A 6,481-nucleotide genomic window follows, 5' to 3' on the forward strand; every position below is an offset into this window, starting at 1 on the left:
ATCATTAGAATATGTTTCTTGACAGACTTGTATTTTTATTTCTGGCACTGTAAGGATTGTTCAAAGGAACTATCCTATCTTAATGGAAAGATATTGTGATACTGAAGAAGGAAGCAGACCATACCAGCATGGTTTTATGTATGTAGATTGATCAGGGTCATAAGGTTAATTGGGTTAAGGGAGACAGGAGGCCCCATGGCATAGGCAGAGTTATGGACCTCTGCACCTCTCTTAAGCCAGGTCAGAACAAAGAAGGCATATTGCCAGAGATGGCCCATGATCACGTATGAGTTTTCCCAGGGGATAATTGGACTTTCTTTTGCTGTTTAGTCCAAAAAGTATTTTAAATTCTTTTGGAGTCTCTCTCAAGCTCTAGCTACCATTGTACAGGCACCTGTTGTTGTCATGTCTAACTCTGTGACCTTGTGGACCATGGTGCATTAGTACTATCCATGAGATTTTCTTGGCAAAGACATTGAAGTGGTTTGTAATTTCCTTCTCCAGTCAGAATAAGGCAAATAGAGGTTAAGTGACTTACCCAGGAACACAAAAAGTGTTTGAGGTAGATCTGAACTCAGGTCTCCCTGACTCAGGCCCAGTGCTCTATGAGTTGAGCCACTTGGCTGCCTCATCTGGCACAGTGTGAGCACTTAATAAATGCTTGTTGTTGTAATGAGGTTTAATTTAACAATAGAGAATTCTTCAAAGAAACATGTTCAATGTTTTAAAATAAATTTAGGGGAAGGATTTTGGAAAACAAGTAAGAGTTGGATTTGTCCAAAATTTTTTGTCTCTTTTCTTAGTTTGGGACCAATTAGATTTTCAAAGCATATTTATTTTTTCTATCAATTCTTTTCCCCTGAAGACCTGAAGGGGGGAAATGTACATTATATTATGATCCTCTCTCTTAATTCTTTTTATCAGCATAACTTAAGTTTTTTGTTTTTTGTTTTTTAATTTTTTTTTAATTTTAAACCCTTAACTTCTGTGTATTGACTTATAGGTGGAAGATTGGTAAGGGTAGGCAATGGGGGTCAAGTGACTTGCCCAGGGTCACACAGCTGGGAAGTGTCTGAGGCCGGATTTGAACCTAGGACCTCCTGTCTCTAGGCCTGGCTCTCAATCCACTGAGCTACCCAGCTGCCCCATAACTTAAGTTTTAATAGTGCTTTGGTAGGTACTTCAACATACATATAAAATTTATTTTTATTTTTTATTTTTCTCATTTTTCAGGTACACATTGAAACAATTTTTGACAATTGGTTTTTTTTTTTTGATATTTTAGAATTCAGTTTAGAATTTTCTTCCTCTCTACCCTCCTTCTTTCCCTCCCAGAGACAATGAATAGTCAGATATAGGTTATATCTGTACTTTCACATAATACCTATTTCTGTATTGTTCATATCATGCATACAATAGAAAGCTTGTGAAGGAAATATATTGGAAGATGACATGTTTTTTAACTGTTCCTTCTTTGGCTGTGGATAACATTTTCATCATGAGTCTCTTGTGGTTATTTTGGAGGCTTGTTTGTTGAAAATGGTTTAGTCCTTCCCAAGTGATCATCTCACAATATTTCTGTTACTGTATACGTTGTTCTCCTTTCTTCACTTTGCATTATTTTGTATAATTGTTTCCAGGTTTGTTTTTTTAACTCATCTGTAGAGAGCCACTGGAGAAATAGGGTCAAATTTAGGGTCTGTTATCTGGATTCCCTACGTGACCAATCCAGGATGAGGCAGTCTTTTTGTTTGGTCCTAGTCACCTGAGCCCTGAAAAGCTCTGGTACCAGCAGGGAGGTTAATCCAAAAACAACTTGACCCTTCCAAGAGGCTATTAGGAGTCATTTAGAGAAATAGAGTCTGTGATAGATGTTTTATCTGGATCCCATTACAAAATCATCGGCAAGTAAAACTGTGTGTATGATTTTTCTGCACTGCATGTCAGGACACAGACAGAATGGGCCATCTAAGGTAAAAATCTGAGCCTCCTCTTTTGACTCATTTTTAGATCCCCACCTTTCTCAATATTCTTATTGGAAAGCTTTGAGTCCTTAGCAGACCAGCAGCTACTGAGTTAACAATTTTTCTCCTTGATAATTAAGAAGCCTGAAGCCTAAAAAATATTACTTGGATAAGCTGGAGCCGGACAATCTAGTCCAGACTTTATCTGACCAGGTCCAGTTCTGTAAATCAGGAAGACAGGACTCAATTAGTAAAAATCTCCATGAAATATATTTCTGCTCCCAGAATTAACCCCCTACTAATTGGTGGTTGGAATTTGGCCCTTGTCCTTGTACCTATATCTCTACTTTTTAGACTTTAATGGGTTGTGTATGATTTGTAACCCCTTCACAGCTGTGACTCTTTCTTTGTGTTGTTTGAAACCAGTATATAAATAAACTCAAGAACTCCATGAAGTTGGAGCAGCATGGGCTAACCACTAGTTTAGTTGTTCTCATTTTCTTTTTCCTGTCTTATCAATCCGATGCCATTAAATGCCACTCAGGACCCCTACCATATAGAGCTGGCTCTCTGTACTCATCCTGTTCATCTTTCCTTATGGTGCCATAGTATTCCATTGCAATCATATACCACAATTTTTTTAACCCTTAATTTTGGTGTATTGTCTTATAGGTGGAAGAGTGGTAAGGGTGGGCAATGGGGGTCAAGTGACTTGCCCAGGGTCACACAGCTGGGAAGTCGCTGAGGCCGGGTTTGAACCTAGGACCTCCCATCTCTAGGCCTGACTCTCAATCCACTGAGCTACCCAGCTGCCCCCCATCCCAAGTGATGGATAGCCCCTCAGTTTTTAATTATTTGCCTCCACAAAAAAAGAGCCACTAAAATATTTTGGCGAAGGTGGGTCCTTTCCCCTTATCTCTGATCTCTGTGAATCCTCATCACAGACGGAGCAGAGGTATTACGAGGTCAGAGTGAATATACAACCTGTCAAATTTAATACCCAGGTATTTATGACTCCAAATATTTTATGCTGTTTGTGCTAATTCAGAGTTTAGAATTACAACTCAGTAAAAAACACCTAGAATGATAGGTGCTATTTAATGATAACTTTCAAATGATAGTGGATAATTTGGAATTCATAAGTCTAAATATGAATTATTCATTTAGGAAGCATTTTATTTGGAGTTGTAACACTTGTGTTTTAATCTCAGTTCTATTTACTACTCTTTTGACCCTAAGACAAGTCACAGCCTCTCTGGGCCTTAGTTTCTTCATGCTCCCTTCTAAATTTATATACTATCTGTCCACCAGGGGAGACAATGTAGTATGGTAAGAATTAGATCTGAATTCTAGGCTTAGGAATGTGATCTCAGGCAATACACTTTAATTCATCTAGGTCTTTTTCATCATCTATAAAATGAAGAGAGATTAGGTACTCTTACAATTCTTTACAGATACTGTGTTAGCAACAATGTCTATTTTAGGCAGCCTAGGATTATTTCACTTCAGAGGAGTAGGGACAGGAGTAGCAATTTCCTTGAAATTTGATTCTGGGGAAAAGATTTTGAATTATTGGCTTGACTTTTATGCACCACAAGACTGTCATCCTTAAAACCAAACAAGTATACAGTTCTGTGGCAGAGATGTTTGTTTCCACTGAGAAAATTCAAACACACACTTATGTGGGGAGAGTTAGAGAGACCCAATTACACCCCCAATCCCCAGATTAGAAGAGGTTCAGGCTTCTATAGTGTTTCGAGACAAAGGGGAGAAGTGGTCTCTATGATTGGGCAATAATGGGAAAAGTTCTACCTAGCATAAGAAATAATCACTTCTTTTGGAATGGGATGAGTCAGGATAGGACTCATAAGATAAAGGAAAGTGTGGACACTCTTCAGGGCATGCTGACCTTTTTGTGGTCTGGAACATTGTAAAGTTACTCAAAACATACCTCACCTTTTCATATCTTGAAGTTCTAAAGTAATTAAAAACCACAAAAGTCATTAGAAACTCATAACCCTTTAAAAGACATAAAGGCTACTTAGGAAGTAGAATTTGGTAAGTTTTAATGGAACTTCCATTGCTCTTTTGGGATGCCTTACTGAGAGTATTGGTGATTGCTGTGGCAAATAGGGAGGCATAGAGTAGAATTTTGAATTTAATCAGGAATTATATATCCTTTTAAATCTTAAGAGGAAAGTAGTTTTCCTTGTAATATGTGGTCTATGAATGTTTTGGGGCAGTCTAGTCCCATGTCTGAATCATTACGGCTGTTAGTCCTAGTTCAAAATATTTACTGTACTCATCGGGGGTTGTTATTTGCAATGACTTTGTGAATTTATTGTTGAAATAGAAGAAGGAAGGTAAGGAAGAAATAGATTCTTGTGTGATTGGACAGCCAGATACAGGATTCTAGTATCTTCTGAGAATAGCTAGGGAATCCTCTCAATGAGAAAAGGACGGAGCATCCGTTGACCTCCCCTACCTACCAATCCCGGGCAAACACAAGGGAAACTTAATGAGTATGACAGGGAGAATAAAAATATAGTAAAATCAAGTATTCCTTGGCTCTTATTAATGATTTTACTTCTTTCCCCCATTTTGGACAAGATGTTCACTCTTATAATTGATGCATATTGGGGATAGAGCCCTATAATAGGCAAGCCTTCCACCATAGAAGTTATCATCAAAATCTCACAGAATATATCCAATATAAAACAAAACTTCCCTGAATGACTGCTTCTAATTAAAGTCTCCACAGAGAAGGAGGCTTGAAATGAGGCCTGTTATCAGATCTGGTGAGTTTTCCATCTCTGAGACAATTCTCAAGTGACTAATATTGTAGATACTGAAAAAGACTCTTGAAACAACAGCTAGCATGCCCCTGAGTACCACAGTCAAATGTCCCACCACCCAGAAGCAGTGTTCTTAATGAACCAGTATCATTTTGGCAAGCGGGAGAGCTCTAGAACAAGTCTTTTGGATTTAGCCTTTAAGAATACTTATTAAACAAAGACTGTGTTTTTGCTATTGTCCCTCACTGGCCCTTCATTTTGCCTCATGTGGTCACCCAAGATTTTAGGTCTTTAACCCCTCAAAAAGCTCTCAGGGAAGTAGATATCTCCCTCCACTGGCTGGCCTCCTTTTCCCTGGGGTTGGTTCAGATGACTCTTTTCCAAGATTAAGGTAGAATTATTGGGAGGTGCCTTGTTTTATAAGATCATGGGGGAGCTACAAAGCTGTGGCGAATGTAAATTTACCTGGAAGAAGGGGGGATCCCTTAACCAATCTGGTAGTAATTTTGAGTGCGTGGATAATTTCTTGTTTAACTTCCATAGAAGGAAGAAGCCTTTAAGCACAGGTTTCTACAGGGTTGACTTCTTGCCAATTTCCTCAAAGCTCAGTGGCACAGTTGATAGAATACTGGGCCACAAATCAAGAACACAGTTCAAATCTGGTTTCAAACACTTGCTAACTTTGTGACCCTGGGCAAGTCGCTTACCCTTTGTCTTAATTTCCTCAATTGTGAAACTGAGACAATATTACCTACATGCTAGGGTTATTTTGAGTATCAAATGAGATATTTATAAAATGTTTAACACAATGCCTGACATGCATTAAGTGCTTAGTAAAGTGTCAGTATTAACTCAGACCATACATCATGAGCTTTAAGCTGGTTCCCTCAAAATTTAGTTATAAAATTAAACTGAAATGAAAGAGTCACAATCAACCTGACATTTTACTTAGCCATAGCGAGAGAAGGAAAGGAATGTTCATTCATGCTAAAGCATTGATTAAGCTGAACACAGCTTCCTTCCTGGAGTGGTTCATATGGCTGCTCACAAGCTGGAGGGAAGAGCTCCAGACCTTTGTGTCCTGGCTATCTCATACCTGGAAAACAAGGAAACTACATCAATAGCCCAAGACTTATTTCTTTAAACCAATTAAATCTTGAAGATAGTTTTAAATTATAAAAAGGCTGCATGAAGTTTAGGCCCTCTTAGCTATCTTACTATAGGTGACGCTGAGCAATGATGAGAATCAATGACTGTTCCATAAGTATCATCTATGCAATGGCCCTAATATTCCTGGTGTTTCTCCTACTCATTGTCAGTCCTTTACATTGAGAATCACTGTGAACTTAAGATTTTCTATCATCCCTCCCTAATGCTAAGCATGAGTTCTCAGAGAATCAGGACACTCAAAACTAAATGTCAACAGTTCAAAATTAGATAGTTTTGAGCTTTTTATTGGCTAAGAAGTTGGAAACTTACTTAAAAGGCAACTAAGTCAGTCTTGATATTTAGTTAGTTCAAGAAACTAAAGCTTGAACAATTAATATCATTTCCTAGTCAGCAAAGCATAAAAGCCCAGTGCTTGAGAAGTCAGGGATCCTCAGGCTTAACTCACTGTTGAGAGTCAGCATGGGAGATGGGGAGGAAGAAGCTACATCCAACTGAACCAATGCTGAGTATACTTCCATGCCATTGTTGAGAAAATGTCTTTTATGGTCTACA

This window comes from Gracilinanus agilis, chromosome 5, assembly GCF_016433145.1.
Source record: "Gracilinanus agilis isolate LMUSP501 chromosome 5, AgileGrace, whole genome shotgun sequence".
Taxonomy (NCBI): Eukaryota; Metazoa; Chordata; class Mammalia; order Didelphimorphia; family Didelphidae; genus Gracilinanus; species Gracilinanus agilis.